The sequence below is a fragment of the Parasteatoda tepidariorum genome, chromosome 4 (assembly GCF_043381705.1).
Source record: "Parasteatoda tepidariorum isolate YZ-2023 chromosome 4, CAS_Ptep_4.0, whole genome shotgun sequence".
Classification (NCBI taxonomy): Eukaryota; Metazoa; Arthropoda; class Arachnida; order Araneae; family Theridiidae; genus Parasteatoda; species Parasteatoda tepidariorum.
This window is the reverse complement of record NC_092207.1, coordinates 17,419,754-17,442,805: the sequence shown is the minus strand read 5'-3', so window position 1 is coordinate 17,442,805 and position 23,052 is coordinate 17,419,754. Positions and strand designations below refer to the sequence as shown.

The window sequence follows — 23,052 nt, the reverse complement described above, 5'->3', positions numbered from 1 at the left end:
CATGTTTATTCAGAGAAAGTACGTTTTTGTGTCTGATTTCGTAACTTAATTAATAGTTAGCACTAATTAATTAGCATATTTGAGGTCACCCCCGGGAACCATTAAGATTGACTCTTAGATCATGAAAATCCGATCATTAGAACAAAAGTTATTCAGGGTGATATCTTTTTTTTTTTGCCGACTGTACATGCGTACAATTTGCATATAACTATTTTTTTGTACATCCATACATTACATGCGCATAAGTATTAAAAAAGTATGTAGTTATACAAGTTCATACGTACGTTGTACATTAGTACATACTTTGCGTGTACAGATATCGATGTACATATAAATGTGCATGTATACATGTACGCATTTTATTCACGCAACTATGTGCATATATTGCACCTTTAAATAGTATTCTTACATATTGTACGTAAATACGTACAATTTTATATGCATACGTACATTGTATATACCTGCTATTATCGTAAATTTATACAATGTATCTACTTAAGTACATAAAAGCATGCAAACGCATAAACATTATTTTCATATACGTTCATGCATATATTGTCTATGTATACAAAGATACAAAACATTGCCTTTTTGTACAAACTTACATACATGCGTACATGAATCATAAATGCATAATTATATGTACTAAGCATATGCGTATTGCATTAAGTATATTACAATATAATTATGAATATTGTACGTACGAACAACGTTTGTGCATACACTGCATACATAAGAATCGCAAATTGTACGTTCATGCGTGCGTACATTCCATGTACATAAAAATATGTAAACTCATGCATACTTACATAATGAATTTGCATATAGTATACAATCGTATTAACTCGTAATTGTACAGTTTGATTACAAGTAATCACAATTACATGTAATCATGATTACATGTAATCATATATTTTGATTACTTGTAATCATAATTACCCGTAATCATTTTCGTTGTGATTACTTGTAATCGCAATTACTTGGAATCATGATTACAAGTAATTGATTACTGTAATCAAAATTGTAATCATGATTACAGCTGTAATCAAAATTTTTTGAAAGTTGTAATCACGATTACAAGTAATTGATTACTGTAATCGACTATGTAATCATGATTACAAGTAATTGATTACTGTAATTGAAAAATGTAATCGATTACATTTTCGCTCTACTCTAATGTAATCAAAAATTTTGATTACTTGTAATCGCGATTACTTGTAATCGTGATTACAAGTAATTGATTACATAGCTGTAATCATCTGTAATCAATTACAGTTGTAATCGATTACTGTAATCGACGGCCAACTCTGCTATGTTCTTATTTAAATAAAAAATAATAATCTATGAACAAAAAGTGAGATTAATGGAGAAATGTTACTAATTTATTTAGTAGAAGCGTGGAGAACCGCCATTATATTATTCATGCCAATGAGGCTTAATTAATTTTGGTAATACTTTCTGTTTGAAACAAAAAAAAAAAATAAGCTAGGAACTAAAAAGCTTCATTGATAGAGATATGGTATTAATCTTTTTTTTTTTTTTTAATGAGAAAAGTCAAAACAAGCCATACTTCTTTGCTATTTTTGACAACAATGGTGCTTACTTAATTTTGATAATGAGTTCTAGTTGAAATGAAAAAATATGCCATGTACCATAAGGGAAAGTTAATGCAAAATAAAAGCAAAATTAATTAATTAATACCAATTTTTACGTTTAGGAGAAGCATAAAAAATCGCCATATCGCAATATTGACGCCAATAATTGATTTTGGTAATAAGTGCTAATTATAATAAAAATAAGCAAGATCATTGGATTAATCGTACTAATTTGTTTAAAGGAAGTACAAAAAATTGCCTAACTTTTATCGACTCCAATTATGCTCAATAATTTTGGCAATAAGTTCTAATTGAAATAGAAAATAGGCTTCGTACCCTAATAAAGAGAAATTATATATACAATAATGTATTATTGCATATATTCCAATAAGGAAAATTAACGAGGAAATAGTACTAATTAATTTAGAAGAGACGTAAAAATTAGTCTTTCTCTTAATGACGCCATTATTGTTTAATTAGTTTTGGTAATCGGCACAACTTGTATTGTAGTAATCGGTTCAGTTTTAATAGGTACTGATTATATTAATATATGTACAGTATATTAGTGCTTTAGACACAACAACAGACAAAACAACATCAACAACATTAATATAACTACATTAATATAGATATCGTAGAAATTGTTTTTTTATGGTCCCTCTAAAAAAAATAAGGATCGGAGAAACTCACTTGATTCTGGTAAATTTTATTACTTGGTATCAAGTTTGGCGCCTCACTTGGCGTACATTAAACACTAGGCGTCAAGCATCAGCATCACGCCAAATCATACTGAATACCTTTATTTTGATGGCATGAGCTATTAAAAAGTGTTTTGCTGAATATAATAACCTAAAGCTACCGGGAAAGACAAAATATAATAATAAATAAAAAAAGTATAGTTATTTTAATTTTATTAATTGTGTTGGCATTTGTCTTTCAGCTTTGTGTATGATTTCATTCATATATCGAATATTTATTTTTCTTTTCACCCTGCGCGAAGAACAGGTATTCAGCTAGTACAATATTGTAATATTATTTTGCTTAAAAACCGATTTAAATCTAAAAAATATCGATTAAATATTGGAAAAAATTTAAATTCATCAATGCAAGGTATCTTATTCGAGAATTCAACTAAGAGAAGTATCTTATAGCATTCTGATAATTCTGAAATTAAAAATATTTGATTTTGAGAAAAACATTAATTTTTTACATATTTTGATTAAAAGATACTAAATACATAAAAAAAATTTCAGTACATAAAGTAATCACCAAGTTTAAATGAACGATGCTTTCGAAAATGCTTCACTATGCAATTCAATTCTTAATAAAAGCACAATTTTGTTTCACTGAAAACACATCCAAAATAAATAAACGACTAAAGAATATTTTTAAATTTAATACGAAAATAAACTTTTAAAAAAATATTATCGATATTTAATTGCTGTATCTATTCGAACTCAGCGAAATATGAACACAATCATTTTATTTTTGATTTATCGGCAAAGTTGTATATAAACTCTGAAGATGACATTTTTTTTTGTGAAAAGAGTATTAAAAAAAATCAGCGCAGCTGTGTGTTCTCAATTTTTAAAAGCAAGACGTCATTAATTTTAAATTTATTTTCGAAAGAATGATATTTTAAAAGGAGAAAGATTGACTCATGAAAATAAAAATGCCCCGAGGAGATACCCGATTTATTTTTTCGCATTGCTTCCTGAGTAAAAATTCATTAAATTTATGCTGCTTTAGCAAATTTCTTTGTATTTTTAAAATAATTTAAGAACTATGTTATTTTTTTCAGACGTCGGATACCAGTACTAAACTTTTCTATTAAATTTTTGAAATTAGCGCAATTATAACGATTTATACATTTGAATTTTTAGTTCTCTTTGATTGGAATTAGATGGCCCAGTTGATTCGAATGATTGATGACAATACAATTAAAAAAAGAGCCGTGAAGGCTCAGGGGACAGAACGTTTGCCTTTCATTGAGGTGAACCGGGTTCGAACCCCAGTGATGACTGATCGATGCGAATTCCGCATCCGGCTTGCACCGACCACAGTGCTGACGTAAAAATATCCTTAGTGGTTGACGGATCATGGGATAGAGTCCCCTTGCCGTCAGGCTAACTGTGGCTATGTAACGCTAAATGCGGGTTAGTTGCATCTAATATTCCTAAAAGAAGACAAATTTTTCCCAATGCTTGATACCAGAGTTTCTTTGTCTTCTGGATTGGGTTCAAAGTTCATAGTTGTGAACTTAAAATTGGTTCGGTTGTTCAACGACGGTTATAAAATATTATTTCTATCGTGATTTCTTATTATTAGGAAACCTCACTTTTTAAAAGTGAGGTTTCTTTGTTTTCTGCCAGAACAAGCAACATTTCTGCGAAGTCATTTTCTCTGCCATTTACCCTGCCGTCAGGCTAACTGTGGGAGGTTTTCATGGTTTTCCTCTCCATGTAAAGCAAATGCGGGTTAATTCCATCAAAAAGTCCTTCACGAAGGCAAATTTCTCCCAGTACTTGATCGGTTCTCCTGTTTTCTGGATTGGGTTTAAAATTGCAAGGCTACGGAGTTGAACATTAGTCGTATACCCAAAACATTGGGTCGGCTGTTCACCAACGGTTATAAAATTAAAAAATAAAAATAAAAATGCATTTAAAGAGATATTGCTTTTTAGACCCACTGGAACAAGAAAGGGGGGAAGGCCGCAGTTGAGCTGGGCTGATTCGGTGGAGTCTGATTTTCTTGCAATTAATGAAAAAAATTGGAAATAAAAAATTAATCGTTATGGAGAAATCTTCAGAGGAAGGCACTGGTCCACATTGGGCTGTCTGGCCAAATATGTTGATGATGATAAGTTTAAATTGAAACTAATTTAACTATAACTGATTAATAGTTATTTTAGTTACCTACACACTCGAAGTAATACCTATCAAAGTATTATCTATATTATAGTAATATCTATTTGAAATCAAAGTAATACCTTCTCTCTTTGATACCAAAAACATGAAGTGTATTTCTAGATGGTCTTCTTCGGTGTATTTCTAGAATTCGGTACGGAAAGGAATTTTCTAACGTATTCGATGTATTTCAGAATTCCATGTGGAAATGAATTTTCTAGTGTATTCGGTGTATATCTAGAATTCGGTATGGAAATGAATTTTCTAGTGTATTCGGGGTATTTCTAGAATTCGGTGTGGAATTGAATTTTCTAGTGTATTCGGTGTATTTCAGAATTCGGTGTGGAAAAATTTTATGAATGAATACTTTATTTCAAGGTAAAACCAAATCGAGTGCTTTTAAGGGTAGATTGCCATTTTTAGCGTAAGTTTGGAAGCTGTCGGACAACAACGGAAGATTGCTTCCAATCGAAGAAAAAAAAATAAAAGTTTGTTGCCACTCGCACGCTGTTGAACATGTCACAGAAAAGGCATGTATGGTTTGGAAACCAAGCGATTTTAATGTAGATTGTACGTTTCTTGTTTTTTCGTGGCGCCATCTATTTTCAAGAATGTAACTTCAGCTGTGCATATGTCACAGCCTGTTTTACAAGGAGGATCCATTCATGCCCCATTCATTCATCCACACATTGTAATTTTGATCTCAACCAGAGAACGATCAATCTCCATTCCCAAAGAGGTATTGATATGATATGGGAGCTTGGAAGACTTTGTGACCCAGACAGATTCAACCTGCGAAAGACACTATTTAATACACAGGGCATAAAAATGCGTAGAGAATGAAGTGAAAATTAATAAATTTAAGTGAGATAGAAAAAAAATGTTGATGGGAAAATGTAGTTTTTACGTAAAATCTAAAATTGATCTGTACACAAATGATCTTTTCAGATTCTTTACTTTTTTTTCAATGCGTAATACATATTTTTAGAGTATAAATCCCTTTAGTTTAAAAGTAGTTTGAATTTTATATACACTCACTTTTCTTTTGATTATTTTAAATTTTTTTATCTAAAAGCTATGTTAGATTATAATTCTGTGTAGTTTGATCTTGTGCGAGTTTAATCTTGCTTACCAGTAGTCACTTCGGCTGCGCAAAATTATTTACTTGTTTTCACACCGTACGAAAAACGAGTATTCAGCTAGTATAATATATTTATGACTTATAAATCTTTCGTTTTGTCTTTAATTTTCATAACCACGAAGCTTTTATTCGTTTCAATATCAGGTTCTATTGGGCTTCCAAAATTTATGTCACCAATAACTTATTTTTTTTTGTAGTGTTTTCATTGTTTGATTCGTGTTATAATTAAGCATAGAAAAATTAATTAAGGAGTGATTCAAATGTTAAGTTAACGAGTTTTTCGAATATATATCAGCGAAATATGCATTGTACCGTTAATAAAAAAATACCTTTTTAGCTTCCATTATTAACTTAAATTCCAAACTGATTTATGTTTTTAGTCTTAAAAGTCTTTGTTCATTTTCAAATTTTTAAATATTTCATACTTGCTTACGTCAAACTTTCATTCTTTTTATAAATATTTAAATCAAAATCAACTCTTAGGCGCGACTGAAAAAATATTGGCAGTTTTAATCGGGATAATCTTTGGGAAAGTTAGACTATCGTCTGAAATGTAAAAAGAAAAAAAAAGAAGAGCTTTGGAACTTTCTTTTTGATTGGAACTTAAAAGAACACTTTTATGCAGTTACTATGTAGTATTTTTCTCCTTCAGACTTTTGATGTTTGAATTCAATTATGGAGAAAATGTTTCTAAACGCAAGAATTTATTTTTATTTCTTTTATTTGGTACTAAATAAATTTTCGACATGTTGTTTACTCCACCTGTTTTCTTAATTGATTGTCGGAAAGAGATTACGTGTATTCGCCATTTATTTGTTTAGTATCATAACAAAATAAATAATTCATTATTGGACAGAAGCTCTTTTTTTTTAACAACGCGAAGAAATCGTCGTTAGCATAGTTTGGAATTTAATCAACATTGTTGACAAGTTTCACTAATGTTTCTCTAATAATTAATGACTTTGGCGAGATGTATAAAAATGCTGATTAATTGTAGTTATATTTAATTCAATTATTCAAGGCATTTTTATGTATTATTATTATCAATTCAAGTTTTATTTTTAAAAACAACAAAAAGAAAAAAAATGGCTAAAAACTATTATTGTTGTTAATTTAAAAATATTTTTTGTTAAGTGTTTCGAGACTGTTTATAATATAAGCTGTTTCGTGATCAATGTTTTAAATATGTGCAATTATTTAAATAAATAATTAATTGTTCATAAGGAACCTTTTTATAGCATGGCAGGCGAAAAAATATTTAAGATAATTTGGAACTTATTCAACAGTGTTGAGAGTAAGAGGTACTAATGTTTCTCAAATAATTAACGAATTTGTCAGAACTCTAGAAAAAATAAATTATAAAATCAACATATAATTTTACTAATCAAGGCCTTATGAGATCTTATTTTTAATTCGAATTTCATTGTTGAAAGAAATAAATGAAAAATATGACTAATAATAATTATCGTTGTTGATTTAAAAATTATTTCATGCGAAATAATGCTTCGTGTGCGTGTCGATTTACAGTACGGAATTTAATCAACATTGTTGACAACTAGCACTAATGTTTCTCAAATAATTAACGAATTTGCGGGAATTCTAGAACGAATTTTGATTTATAATAACTATATTTAATTTTGTTATTCAAAGCTTTTCGAGGTATTATTATCAATTCGAGATTGTTGTAATGAATGGAAAAATAATTAGAAATAATTATTATTCTTATTGATTGAAAATTATTTACTCGATGTTAATTTGAAAATTCTTTCTTATCGATTTGTAGACTCATCTGCAATCAATGCCCTTAAAATAACTTATCAAAAAGATCTTATTGATAAGATCTCATCATAAAGATCTTATCAATAAGATCTTATAAATAAGATCTTATCAATAAGATCTTATAAATAAGATCTTATCAATAAGATCTTATCAATAAGATCTTATCATAAAGATTTTATCAATAAGATCTTATCAATAAGATCTCACTTTAAAGATCTTATCACAATGAATTTAAACAAAATTAAGATGGTTTCAGATGTTCAGAAATATGACTAACATTAAAAGGACACTTTTTTTATATCAAGGCGAAGAAAGATTTGTTGCGATAGTTTCGAATTAAATCAATATTGTTGACAATAAGTGGTACGAATGTTTCAGAAATAATTAACGAGTTATTGGAACTTTAGGAAAAAAATTTACTTAATAATAACTACATTTTATTAAACTGATACTTTTTATTAGTTAATTTAATTAATCAATTTATTAAATTAACACTTTCTTGAAACATTTATAATTTTCAACTTTGATAAAAGTTTTTTAATAAGACGTGTTTAAAACTAAAATGTATTAAATAATTTATTTAATACACGCATTGTTTTAAAAAATACTTCGATTATAAAGTTTGATAAAGCAAGGAATTAATTTCATGTTTTGAGAATATAAAATAATCATTCTCTAAGCCTGCAAAGTGGTTTTTATATGCCTATTCTTAGCGATTAATCTTTTGAAATATCAATTTCTAATAATTATTTCACTATTTTTATCACTCTCATTCTATTTTCAGATTCTCCGTACTCATTTTAACTCCTTTTTTTAAATGTGTTGCAACATTAGATGCAATTTGCTTGAAAATTACTCTTTTGTTCGAAAATTAAATCAAACCTATCATGCTTGCGTTCGCAAAATTATGAAAGTTTAATCGGAAGTTAAGGACAACTTCATTAATTGACATTTAAAAATCGATATTTTTTTGGCATATTTTTAATCGTAAGTTAAATTACAGAAAAATGTTTTAAGTAATATTTAGGTCTTATTTCAGAGTAGACTAAAAACGATACATTTCATAAGCTTTGAGTAGGTAATTTCGAAAGAGCCAAATATAAACTCATTGTTGGAAGTGATTCAAAAAAGATTTTTTTTATGAATCACCTTTATTTATGCATTAATTATGAAAATATTTTCTAAAATGTTTTAATATGCAGGGTGTTCTGTTACAGAAATAGAATCGTTTAATTATTTATTGTCTACTTATAAAACATAGTCTTTAAAAACTTTATTTTTGAAATCTGACAACCAAGATAAAGTATTTATTTCTTTTGCGATTAGTTTTGTTTAGCACAAAACTTAAACGTAAATGACATCAGCAGAATTTAATGGAACTTAATTTAATAAAATGTTTCAATAACATTTTCTGTTTGTAGGAAAAATATTCAATGTTTAATTCCATCTTTTCAAAAACTTAACTACTATCTATAATTTGAAAGACGTAGTAAATTAAGTTTAACCTAAGAGAATCACTATTCTTATGCTTAATATGCCGCTGACCTTTGCTAAGCCTAACATGGCGGTAAAAAGTCATCAAGTAAAATGATGACAAACCTATTTGGAAGATATGTTTCTGACCCTCACTGACAAGTTAACCGCTTCTCCTTATTGCTGAATTAAATAACGATTGAAATGATTTTAAATGATTTAAAAATAGAAAGTAAAATTTATTGAAGTTTAAACCAACAATGTATTTTAATTTGGAACATTCCAAATAAGACACTCCAATCCACGTTTAGATTCATAGCCTAGTTGGGTCTGACGATCTGTTCAAAATTTAAAAGTGAAATGGATTTTAACTCAATCGACCACTTCGTTTTCGGATATTTAGATAATTTTTTTTACATCCCTTGTGTTTAATTCTAGGCAAACAAATTTTTCTTCGTTTAAAGGTATGGTAGATATTTTTCTATGGTGTTTTTATAAATTTTTTTTTAATTATTTGGCGAAGTTTAATTCCTCAGATAGAAAACAAAATCAATTTTGACATTAACATGGGAAGTTGTGCAGAGTATTCATTAGTTTATGAATTTTGAGATTGACAGGGAATCTAACGTTTTGTCTGATAAGGCAGAACTAATTCTACTTGTTAATAATGCAAAACGATAACCTTATTTCCTGTGACATTTCGCATTGAAAACAGTTTTTGTCACTTCTCAGCCTTTATATTTTCAGAAATTTCGATATAAATGTTTAGATTTCTATCCGGCAACACCTAATAATTTTATCTTTTTTCCATTTATTCCTTTCCTTTTATTACTTTTGACATCAAGTAAAGCGCGATGAAAATCTGAAAAAATGAAAATCGATAAAGAGATAAATTTTTCTACAACAATGGATAAATAATTATTAAAAAAAAATTGCGAAACACAAACACTTCAAATAGTAACTTTAGAACAAATAGGAAAAAAAAGAAGCTCTCATTAAGTTTATGATTCAAAATGGTTCTATCAGCGCGTCAAATTTCAATTTCGTATTTGCATTTCAGCTAATAGTAAAGTCGTCCAACATGTTTTTTTCCCTTTTTTTTAAAGTTTATCAGTTAGTAATCCTTGAACTAATAATCGAATCGTAATTTCTTTTATACGACCTAAGTCCTTGTACAGAGTTCAAAATAAAAAATACCACCCTGAATAACTTTTGATCTTATGATTGGGATCTTCAAGTTCTAGGACTCCATCTTAATGACTCTCCGATGGTCAGCCGATTTTGCTCAAATTTTGTATTTTGTCACGTAAAATTAGATACTTTAAAATGATGTAAAAATTGCATACTTTACAATTCGAAAAATTTCGACTGTTGCTAAATAAAACTTAAAAAAAATAATTATTTACTGAAATTTATTTTTTGCATGGAATTATCTTTGGATACACGAATTTCATAATTGTAAAGAGTTTTCAATTCACTTTAAAAGTTCTCGATATATGGCGACATACGCAAAAAATAACATAAGGGGGAAAACTTTGGATCACTCTCCTGGCCAAACTATGTGGTCCATATTTCCCAGATTGCGTATTTGGGGGGTCAAAAACCCAAATTCGTTTATAGAAATGTATGTTTATTCAGAGAAAGTAAGTTTTTGTGTCTGATTTTTCAACTTAAAATATCGTCTGCACCGATTAATTAACATATTTGATGTCACCCCCTCAAACGCTTAAGATGGAATCCTAGAACGTGAAGATCCGATCACTAGATCAAAAGTTATTCAGTGTGGTCCGTTTTTAATTTCGCGTACAATACATTTTTCTACACACCTTCGTTATATCAAGTTTCTAAATATCATAGATTTTGAGCTGAAAAGAAAACTGCAACTTTAAGTACAAGAAAAATCACTAAAAAGTGCAATAAATTTCAAACAAATTAGAAGATTGAAAAAAAAACAAACTATTTTGTAAGCAAATATGTTTTTTTCAACATGACAAATTTGAACTCTGTGGTTGTATTTCTGCGACCTGTAGAGCTTCCCGCATTTTTCTATTAAGTTTAACAGTTAATAATTATTGAACTAATTACCAAATGATATTTTTTTATTCCATCATAATTCATGTACACTTTCTATACGGCTCAGTCATATGGAGTTTCTAAGTCATCAAAACAAAACTAAGTCTTGAGCATCAAAACAAAATGTAACGTTTAGTTTCAGCAGCAGCGAATTTTTGGGTGTTCAACAAAATAAATTTTTCATACAGAGTTGTTATTATTAATATAATTATTTTTTTTAATCAGGAAGTGGTATAAATTTTGTTTGGTAATAAAACAGAAATACATTATACTGAAAAAAAGTTAAAAAAATTTATCTTATTGTCTCAGAGATCCAGTTGAAATTAAAGCACTTACTAGTCGGAAATTTTTCGAACTTTCAATTAACGATACGTTAGATTTGGAAATTTGCTTTTAGCTGTTCTAAAACAATTTTTTATTTGTATGGTCAACCGATATAGATCTACAGTTAAAATAAATATTCATATTGCTATTAAGTATGTCATTATTTGAAAATGATCAATTCCATTTGGTGATAACATGGCATGGAATTCTACTTTTAGCGATCAGAAAACAATTCGAGTTTGCATAATTATTCAGCACAGAGCTCTAGTTTAACTGGAAGTGTGTGGATTTTAGTTGACTGTATACTTCGTCGGTGATGACAAAAATTTCAAACCTTAAATGATAAAAATTTATTACTTTAGCTGTCAGGAAATGATGTCACAGAGCTCCAGTTGTGACTTGAGTGCTCTAGCTACTTGGAAACTGATCGCGATTTTGATTGCAGTACTTCATCTTCAAAACGAGATCAATTATTTAAAAGCTTAGTCTTACTACACTTTACAAAATTATGCTAAATTACTGATCTTGCTTTCTACTATAAATCTATAGACATAATAAGAATATTCTCACCATTCAAAGAATTTTTTGAATAATTAAAAGGAAAGATATCAACTTTTAAATTTTGAATCATTTATAGCTGGCACATGTCTTTTTTTTAAAACTTAATATTTTATAAACATGTTCTATAAGTTCAGAAACAGTTGCACTTATTTGTTGTTTACACCAAAACAATTGCTCATATTAGTTTCAAAGAAATATTTTTGTAAATGAGCTATCACTATAAAAAAAGTCTCCGGATATAAATTTTATAGGTTTTCCTATCCTTAAAATAACGCGCATATAAAACTAGGGCATAAATTTGATTTTTATAGGTGGTGCTACCAATAAAATCCCAAGTGATTTCACATTAAACCGTTTTACAAGCAATAAAAACGTTCCATTTTGATTTTTATTTATGACTTAGTATTTCTGAGGACAAAAATAATATTTTTTAACTGTCGTTAGAACTTTTTATTTAAGAAAAAAAATGGAAAGTTCCTAAGAATATTTTTGCAAGCATCTGAATTATGTAACAGGAGAAATAGTACTAGGAAAGAATAATTGCGCAAATAATGCGCTCTACAAGAATTACTTATGGAATGGAATATTCATTTCGGAATACTACACCAATCTGTTAGAGGATTTCGTTGCTAGGCAACGAATGTGAAACACTTTAACAAAACTATTTTTCTTTACCTTTGGGAGGTCTTAAGTTAACATAATGGACTTCCAGCTTCGAACTGGATCCTCTCAGAATATAAGTTCTCACTGAATCACGGTTATAGTGAATTTTGTACCCCGGAATACTTTAATGTCACTATTATTATTTTTTTTTATCCTTCCTCAATGAAAAAGCTTGTAAAATGACTTTAGGGATTTTATTTTTAACCCTTTATGAAGCCGTTTTTTTCATTTATGTTACGCTAAATTATTTTTTTAATTGAGATTGATTTACTAAGAGAAATTCACTTAGCTTAATTACCTAAAATTAATGCGATTTTTAGGACCATTTACTTTGTTGAAAAGGTGGTTGAGATTTTAAAATTTTACCTTTTCTTGTGCTACTTTTTTCCACTAAAGTTACGTTTAAAAATGTTTTGGATTGAGATTTATTTTTAAAAAGTAATCAATTTGATAAACCTGAAATTAATTGATTAATTTGATTACCTAAAATTCATGTGATTTTTAAGACAATTTATTTTGGTTCAAAGGTGATTGAGATTTTAAAATTTGACCTTTTTTGAGCTACTTTTTATAGGGCCACTTTTTTTCACCAAAGTTACGTTAAAATATTTCTTTTTTGGAATTGAGATTTATTTTAAAAATAATTAATTTAACCTATTTCTTAAAATTAATGTGACTTTTAAGACTATTTACTTTGGGGAAAAGATGGTTGAGATTTTAAAATTTTACCTTTTTATAGGGCCACTTTTCCCACTAAAGTTAGGTTAAAATATTTTTTGGATTGCGATTTATTTTTAAGAAGTAATTAATTTAAATTATTACCTAAAACTAATTTGATATTTAAGACAATTTTCTTTAATATGAAGGTGGGCGATATTTTCAAAATTTTATGTACTGTAAAATGTTGGCCATTATTCGGCAACATTCGTTTCGGCCCATAGAAGGTCCTGTGAGAGATAAAAAATAATTCAATATATAGAAAAATCGATATTTTATTACTTCAGTGCAGACTATTAGTTATTGTAACTGTCTCATACTCCAATTAATTGGTTAATTTTCTAATTAATAAATCAATTAGCAAATTAATTAATTATTAATTGATTGATTTGCAATTACATACTCCAACTAATTTGGAAAATTTTTGAAGAAAAAAAAGTAAAAAAATTTGATGTCAATTTTTTTTTTTTAAATTAACCTAACAGGTTTTTCTGAAAAACTACAGATATATAAAATTTTCGAAATCAATTTTGACAATAAATATGCATTATATAGTACGTGAAAGTACCACAAAATTAATTGGAGTATGAGACAATTACAATAACTAATAGTCTGCATTGAAGTAATAAAATACCGATTTTTCTATATATTGAATTATTTTTTATCTCTCACAGGACCTTCTATGAGCCGAAACGAATGTTGCCCCCTAAAATTATTCCTCATAAGGAATACATCCCACCAGTTTACTTCAAAATTGGCGAGTCACACTTCCCTAGTTTCCCTTGTCAGTGGAGTCTGATTTTCTCGCAATTAATGATAAGAATTGGAGATCGCAGATAAATCGGAAGTCGTCATGGAGAAATCCTCAAAAGAAAGGCATTGGCTCACATTGGGCTGTCTGGCCACCTATGATGATGATGATGATTTTTTGTCTTACTTGGAGTAAGGCCTGGGGATCTTGGTGGCCATGTGATTAAGAATAATTTACCTTTCATCCATACGGCTAAGACACTGCTTATGAAACACCACTGAGGGAAACACTGGAAGAACTTAAAGGTTGCAAATGTTGCAACATATATGGAACAGGCTTGATTACAGACGAGATGTTTGTTGTGTAGCGAAAGGGTCTCACACTGATTATTTGCAACAACAGCAACAAGCAAACAAAAAAAAACACTTGTCATGTATTTCTATAAAATTGTGAATCCCTTATTGAAATATTGAAAGATATGTAATAGTTTAAAATATTTCAAAACTATTAAATACAGCCGTGCATTTTTACTTGATTTATGTGCAGCAGTTCTGAAAGAAATGGTTTATTAAAGCATCGAGGTTTAACGAATATTTTTAACAATTTGTATGAAAAAAGTTAAAAGGTAACTTTACACTCGAAAAGAAAAAACGCAGATTCTATTTGGCTAGAAAAGAAAAACAAATATCAATAACAATCAATAAAATATCAATATTGATATTTTATTGATGGGTTTTACATATCAATTAAACACCAATAACAAAGAATTATTAACCTTTCTTCAAACTTCTTCAATTGAATACAAGCAGACAGAGTTAAGAACACGCGAGTTAACTAGTATTTTTATCTTCCATTTTTTGCTTTACCTTTGTTTTAGTATTTAGTTTCCAGTATTTGGTTCGTAAACTTTTTAGACGGAATCAGGTATCCAAATTAATATTAATAATAAGTAAAATGAATATAACAGCTTTATTTTTTATTTATAACTTTCAAGGTAGATAAAGTATTTGAAGAAAGGAGAGGGGGGAATCTGGCTAGGGAGGTATACAATTTCTGTCGGGTTTTTCATTTCAAGATACATGTAATAATAATAATAATACATGATAATATATGTAATTTAAGTACGCATTCAGTCGAGAAAAAAAGTGATACATATTTTTAACGTGTATTATTTTAACTACTTAAGGCTCTTAAAAAATAAAATGAAAACAAAATTTAAAAAAAGAAAGTTGTTTTTGATTGGTTGGTTTGAATATGTGGTTTAAATTTTTTTTTCTACAGAAATTTTTTTTTAAACAATTCATTGTTTTTTTTATTCAGTGTAATGTTCTTATGATTTAAGTAAGTTTATTTTATGTTTTTTAATTCCTTAGCGCAATAATTCGGGACGAAAATAATCTCTTAAACATGAAAGATAAGCCTTTAAGTTGTCTCGGATAGTTCAAAGAAGAAAAAGAAATTAAACAAAAAATAAAAAGAGTTTTTAACGAAAATCCTTTTAAATGAAAGCTAAAAATGGAAAGGAAATGTTCTCTCTTGGGATAGTAAGAAAACTTTCAGCAAAAAAAAATGTTATTTTAATTTTTTTACACAGCAAAAGTATTCCTTTTTTTCATATCATATGCTTAATTAACAAATTATTCATATTTATTAAAAACAAATTATGGCAAACTACCCGCAAAACCAGTTCTTTGTACGGATTGAAAAATCATTAATATTATTTCGTTTTTTTTTTATGTCATAGGGCGTTGTAATAGCGTCATGGAAGAAAGTTTATGAGCCGGAATAGCCTGGTTGGTTGCGAATTAGGCTCCTGTTCAAAAGGTTGTGAGTTCGATCTCCACCTCCCGAAGACTCCCCGTGTACAAAATGGTGACTGGTGCACGCTAAATCTGCCAGGGTCACAAAGTCCTCCAAATCTACATAACAAATCAAAACCTGTAGGGGTACTGGATGGGAGATTCATCGTGCTCTGGTTCAGGTCAGAACTACGATCTGCGGATGGATGGATCTTGAATGAATGTATCCTCTATGAAAAATGGGCTGCAACGTATGTAAGTGGCAGAAGTCTAATTCTTCGCGATAGATGGTGCCACTGAAAAACAAGAAAAAGTGCTCCCCTCTGCCTTAAAATAAACTTGCCAGTTTTGACAAGTGGCCAACCAATTCCGCATCCGGTTTGCATCGACCACAGAGATGACGTGAAATATCTTCAGTGGTAGACGGATCATAGATTCGAGTCCCCTTGCCGTCGGGAGGGATGTTTTCGTGGTTTTCCCCTCTATGAAACGCAATTGCGAATTAGTTCTAACAGAAAGTCCTCCACGAAGGCAAATTTCTCCCAATACTTGATCCCGGAGTTCCCTTGTCTTCTGGATTCGGTTCAAAATTACAAGGCTACTTAGTTGAGAATTAGTGTTCGTATACCTAAAATTGCGTCGGCTTTTCAACGACGGTTTTAAAATAAAGAAAATTTTTCAATTTATTCCCAAGAAAGAAAAAATGATAGCGTTGCAACCGTGGGAGTTAGTGAGCTAAGCGAGCAGGAGGCAGAGCCCTTAAGTTTTTCAATATTTCCATACAATTTTTTCAGTTTTTTTTTCAGAGAAAATAGTATTTGTTCTAAACTACCATATATTTTACAAAATTTGCCTGAAGCACACATATATATTTTAATATAAAAATCCAATAATGGTGTCACAGTTTTCCATTGTTGTTGTTACATTTTGATTGGCTATAAAACCACATGGTAGGATCCAGTTTTTCCACATTAATTTTCATATTGGTTCGGTTGTCATCAGCATAAAATTGATATAAGCTATAAAGGGATTGCTTACCTATAAATATTTTTCCATCCCTAATTTAAGGCGTGGAGGTGGCGGGTTCGAATCCCACCGTAACCCTGGATGTATTTTGTGATTTCCTTCTCTGTATTGTGCTATCTGTTCTTCTACTTGACAAAGGTTTATAAGCCTTAATTGAGCACATAAGCCTGCAAATGTATGTTGTACCAATAAACCAGAATCGTGATTCTGTGGCGGTACTACTTGGTGCTGTCTCTCCCATTGTGCTATCTGTCCTCTTCTACTTGATGAAGGTTTATAAGCCTATTTTGAGCACACAAGCCTGAAAATTTATGTAATTGCAATAACCAATAACCAATAATCGTTGTTCTTGTCGTTTGACGGGGACGCACATTCCCCAATCTTAAGCCTTACCTATGAAAAAATAGATATTGACTGATGTTGAATTTGAAGAAGAGCCTCAGAGTTCATATAAATCTTGATAGGCTAAATTAAACCGTCCCGCAGTGGACTGAACGTTAAGACACGGTTCCCAGCAGATCACCGAAGTCAAGCATCACTGGCTGCGGTCAGCGTGTGGGTAGGTTATCACTTGGATCAGTCTAAGTAGGGACCAAGGGTGTGCGGTATGGGTCCTCGTTAAACTGTTCTACCGTGAAGTGCTCGACTTCGCATGCAGGCCGTCGGGTTATCGAAGCTGGGGTGCCATCCCCTCTGCAGAGGATCAAAATTGTGGTGGCATGTCTTCGGAGATCCTCGGGAATGTTTCCCAGACCGTCGCCAATAGCCCATTGTGCAGCTCTAGTGCGACGTTAATTAACAACAACAACAACGACAACAGCTAAATTAAGCCTTACCTATTGAAATACAGAGCTATAAGCGAAGGCAGAGAGCTCGTAGAACTTTACTATACTCAATACTCAAAACCCAATAACCAGTAAACCAAACCTAATTTAAAGGTACGTGTACAGTTATTTTTCCGTTTTAGACTTTGTTTGTTTTTTAAATTAAGAGTTTAAGAGGATCGCTCTTATTTTTATTATTAGAATAACGTATTTTTACGTCGCATTTTAAGATTAAGTTATTGAAATCGATGAGTGAGCTTATTAATCATTTTACAATTACTATTTTTCGGTTCGAATTACATTAATATACTATTATGAATTACGGAGAGATTCTTTAAATGATTTAGAACTTAACTTTCTGTTTCATGCACAAAGCAATGAATGTAAAAAATTGTATTTAAAATATTATAATAAGCGCTTGGTAAGTAAAAATATTAAAATATAGTTGTGAACTTACCAAATTTGATATAACAATGCACTTTTAATTTTAAGTGTCATTTCAAAAAAGGATTACTTAGAAAAATTATTTATATTCACTAATAGATCTTAATAGTATCACAAAGGAAATATCTGGAAGTGGGAAATGGCGGGACATATGTTCTTATTAGTACATATATTTTAAGTTTAATAACTTCAAATTTTTTTTTACAAGGAAACAGCAATTATTGCGAAGCAATCATCGGGATTTGCCTCCTACTGTAGTTAAAGTTAAATAAAATACTTCATGTACGATTAAATATAAAAGTTTCTAAAATATTCACTCTAAAAGTTCTGTTTAAAAACTAATGGAAAAAATGTTGATAGAGATTATAAGTTCTAAAAATATAAAAAAATATAACGACACCACCTTTTTGGTGTTTATTTCTAGTGAAGCCAAAAATCGATTTTCTAAATTGAACCATTTTTCATCTACGGGATTATTTCGCGCATTTTTTTTTATACTTAAATTGGAAACCATCCATATTGAAAATAAATTACTGGGTGACATGGTTTATAGAGCGTTGCTAACGGTAACTTTGTTTAATATCATAATTTTGAACTCGGGCTAGCATTTTTCTTCCTGAGGGTATTTTTTTTTCTTTTTACGATTCACATTTCTAGATACTTAACCAGATCTTTTTTCCATGATACTGATAAGCAACATAATATAAATTAATGAAATAAATTAAAAAGAATTAGTTTGTTCTTCATTATTCGCAATGTATTAGTTAGTTAATCATGATAAGCCACAGTCCGATTCTGTAGAGAAAGAAAATCCAATTTGTTGGTTCACCCGCATTCCAATTCCATTTACCATTTATATTTATTACCATTTATAAAACTGCTCCAAATGTTTTCTAGCAGAGAAAGAACCCTTAAATATTTATTTTCTCTTTGTACGACACCATCTATTTTCGCGATTAATGCATAATCAGTAGTTGTAATGGTAACTATTAATATTGTTTGAGACTTGAAAAATGAAAAACATGTTCTTTACTTTTGTACTAAGCAGAAATGTTTAATTTTTTTGACGTCGTTATATATCATGCCAATTGTCTTCATATTTTCAATACGTTTTTTATGTAGCCAAATATTGATTAATAAAAGGGATATTTTCCAAAAAACATAAGGAAATGGCTCGCAGATTTGACACTGGTAGATTAGAAGAATTTGTTGAGTATTGCAATGTTGGCGATATTTCGCGGTGATTAAGCATTGACTGATTAACTGGCGATCGTATTTCTCATAATTTCTCTGTCAGCTTTTTGCCAATCCGTTTCTCTGATTGGCGTTTTTTCCCCTTGCTACAGCTTTGTTAACTCAGAGATTTGTCCAACTTGAAATTTTAGGCAGTGTCTTTGTCGGAAATTGAAATTTCGCGTATGAAAGATTCTATGAGTTAGTAAACTAAAACTCAAATGCTAGAAGAAAAAACTTTCTCGTTTTAATAAAAGTTTTGTCAAATTGCTTCCTAACGCTAGCTGCCTCAGTTGACTGAAAATAAAATAATAATGAAACATAATTGGAAACTCTTTTTTTTTAATGATGTTTCAATTTGCTAAAGTTATAACAGGTAGGTTTTATTATTGTGCTAATTTTATTTTTACTTCTGTTAATGTATTTATATTATGATATTATTTTATAGTACATTAATTTCTGCTTGAAGTGGAAAGTTAATGATTAAAACTTTTCTTCCAGCTCAGAGTTTCGTTTAAAATTGGAGCACTTTAGTTAGTCGAAAAGTGCTCTCTATTTCCCCTCAAGAAAGAACTGATTAATAAAGTTGGCAGATTGGGTTGTCTATTTAAGTAGCTACGACATTCGACAACTTTATTTAAAAGGGGTAAGTGGAAATAATTCATTACTATCCATTTTTATTTTATCTTGATTTTGAAAAAAGTGATTTAGCACGAAATATAACGAGCCTATTCTGAAATTAAACATTTTTAAATGACATAAGAGTGAGAAAATAGCCTGGATTAGCTGTATTTTTCTCTACTATGTGAAATAATAGAACAAATGTGGTGATTGTTTCTTTTGATATTCTCTATCTGCTCAAGTATTTTGAAGAGAATTTTAACGCTCGTTCTAATTTATGTTTATTGTATTTAAGCATTCTTTTAATTTGGGCTTTTTGTATATTTGTTACGTAGAATTAGAAATTCAAGTTTGCAGCATAAACGTTAAATGTAAAAGTTTATATCAACACCATACAAATACTAGATATATTTTTAAATAATGTTTCAATTAAAATCTGAGAATTAAACTTTTGATGTTTTTTTTAAATATTATCTTTGTATCTTGCTTTAAAAAATATACATTTTGAACCGTGAAGGGAAAATATGTGCGAATATTTATGAAAGAAATATCACGTCAAATGTTATCACAGTCATGAATGATTTAAAAAATATAACGCTTTTTTATATTTTTAAAGTACGCCTGTGAATTCGAGTTTGTCATAAACGCAAATAGTGTACCTCATAAACACAGCTAGCAATGAATATTTTTATTTTTAAATTTTGTTTTATTGTAACGATCTTATATTTAATAATTTTAATGCTTTATTATATGTTTATTTAATTTATTAAACAGTGTAATACTTTTTGTATCTTTAAGGAGTTTTATAAATTCAAGTTTGGAACGTAAACTTGATCTGTTGCTTATACAAACGCCAAACAATGACTACTTTTATTTTTAAATTTTGTTTCATATTACAATTATCTTTAGGTATTTGACTAGCACAAAAACATGATTTTGGACAAAATTTTTGAAATTGAGTTTGTTATGAATTTAGAATTTCTGTAATCTTAGCTTTCTAAAAATTCTTTACTTTTGTTTGTTCTCCATTTACTTACAAAGCTATGGCAGTTTTGTGTAAGGTGATAACAGTAGATAGACTAATGATTTTAAGATTTTAAATTCATTTATCTCAAAATCGGATTTTTAACTTTAAACACTACATCTCGTGTTGTTTTTAAAAAAATTGCCTATTATTTTTCATGAGTATTTATGATTATAGCATACATATTTTAAACTACATACAAAAAAAAAGTAGAATTTCATTTTCTTGGATGTTTTTTCGAAGGACAAGTGCGAAAGCTTTTAAGAATTTGCTTTTTTTTTAAAACTACATTGCTCCTTAACTCAGTAGTATATGCACTTGTTTTTAAGATAACAGTTAAAAACATAGTTGATAGTTTCCTAAATAAAATCCTCAAAGGATTTCTTGTTTTGGACGGTAGAATATATATTTTTTACCGTGTTTAGCGTATACGCTAAAAAATGCTTTATTTTTACCTTAAATTTGGCATTTAAGAAACACAAATAAACTAATAATAATTTTTTTCTAAATTTATAAGTTTTTACTCATAATAAAGCAAATAAATTAGTTATTTTTAAAATTTATATTAATATTTCAAAAAAAGTTGTCAAAACTAGTCGGATTCCTTAACTAAAATATTACTATAATATTTTTAATTTGAGACATTTTAAACTGAATTTTTACGTCAGATTTGAATTTTTTTAAATTATCGTTATAAATTCAAGTTTGGGGAATAATAGTTTGCTCAAATATCAAGTAAATACTAGTTTTATTTCATCAACAAGGTAAAAAAATGTTAATATTTAATTGTTTTAAGAGTAGATCCTTTAACTTACACTGACATTATGCTAATTTTTTATTAAAATTTTGAACGAATAACTTCACGGGAAGATTTGCAGCAGTAAAAATGTGCTGCCAGAACTAAACTTTGAAAGTTCTATATATGTAAAAACTTTTGGCACGTTTTAGAAGATCGTGATCAAACTTTCATAATACAGAAGTTTTTATCCACGGGATATTTGTTGAGAGCTTAATACGTGGCAAAACTTAATAACTGAGTTGGTTTGAAACAAACATTTTAAAACTTCTTCACTTTCTAAAGATTATAAACCTTTTAGCAGGAATATCAAACTTTTGTATAGCAATGACTTAGCTCGATAGATCGTATTTATCATTTAAATTTTAGCTTTTCAAAGAAAAGAAAAAACCTAAAGCATTAAGTTTTAGATTTTTATTGCAATGTCTTTTCCTCAAATGAAGTGACATAATTAAAGCTGGAGAACAATACTTAAATTTTGTGAAAACTCAAACATAAATTCAAAAATTAATTAAAATCTGTGATTTAGCACGCTTTTCTAGAATTCATCTGCTCTTTTTTGTGTGTTAATTTCAAATTTTTCTGAATATGCATGACTGCATAAGCAAATAAATGTATGTTGCTCATTATGCCAGGATATATATATATATATATATATACACATCAAAATATGCAAAATGATCCATTGGTATGACATGAAAATACATACATGTGTAGTTTTTTCTGCAATGAATTGTGATTCTCCATCTCCTAAAATTCTGATGAAAATTTTTATATCATGATCAAAAAATGAAGGATATTGTGGATTGCTAACAATAGTCTGAAAAAATAAAAGGATACATTAATTACAAAATTATAACATAAATATTTTATTTAAATATTATTCTTTTTATTATTGTTAGTCAAACATCTATTCAAATTCCTTTATTTTTATTTGTTATTTCAAAAAAAATATATATATAATTTTATAAACATAGTATGCTTTATTTCAATGGTGTGCCTCTAGTCTTTAACTATCAAATTCAAACTGTGATGTATCAAAATGAATATTTTTTTTCCTTCATTAGAGTAATAAAACTAATAACATGTTTACCATTAATAGTCTATTAATACTAACATAGGAGGGAAGATAAATAGTGATTTTATGTCTCAGCTTGCTGAAACAGTTTTTAAAAAGCTTTTGAGCTAAACATATCACTTTAATGCTTCTTAATTCTTAAAATTTAAATTCTTATTTGCCATTCAATTAAATTCAATGACCTTGATACAATTGGTACTAAAACGTTAATTTTTTAATAAATA

The 23,052-nt window shown here is 29.0% G+C and overlaps 2 protein-coding genes across 8 annotated transcripts in view; one reads left to right on the top strand and one right to left on the bottom strand.

Moving 5' to 3' along the window:
- The window catches only part of LOC107448147 (G-protein coupled receptor dmsr-1-like), a 182,102-nt gene that overhangs the window by 25,718 nt on the left and 133,332 nt on the right, over positions 1–23,052 (bottom strand). The window contains exon 1 of one of the 3 annotated variants that reach the window (XR_011636544.1): positions 2,286–2,390. The exons of 1 other annotated variant lie outside the window; for it this stretch is intronic. The gene's annotated coding sequence lies outside the window, so the exon portion shown is untranslated. Of the gene's footprint in view, positions 1–2,285; positions 2,391–5,236; positions 5,294–23,052 lie in introns of those variants that run through there. One more of the 3 variants, XR_011636547.1, reaches the window with a different exon arrangement.
- Positions 19,416–23,052, top strand: part of LOC107448148 (G-protein coupled receptor dmsr-1-like) — a 402,323-nt gene continuing 398,686 nt past the window's right edge. For 3 of the 5 annotated variants that reach the window (XM_071179468.1, XM_071179467.1, XM_071179469.1), the window contains exons 1-2: positions 19,426–19,685; positions 19,811–19,955. The gene's annotated coding sequence lies outside the window, so the exon portion shown is untranslated. Of the gene's footprint in view, positions 19,686–19,810; positions 19,956–23,052 lie in introns of all 5 variants that reach the window. The other 2 variants (XR_011636548.1, XR_001584627.3) reach the window with 2 other exon arrangements.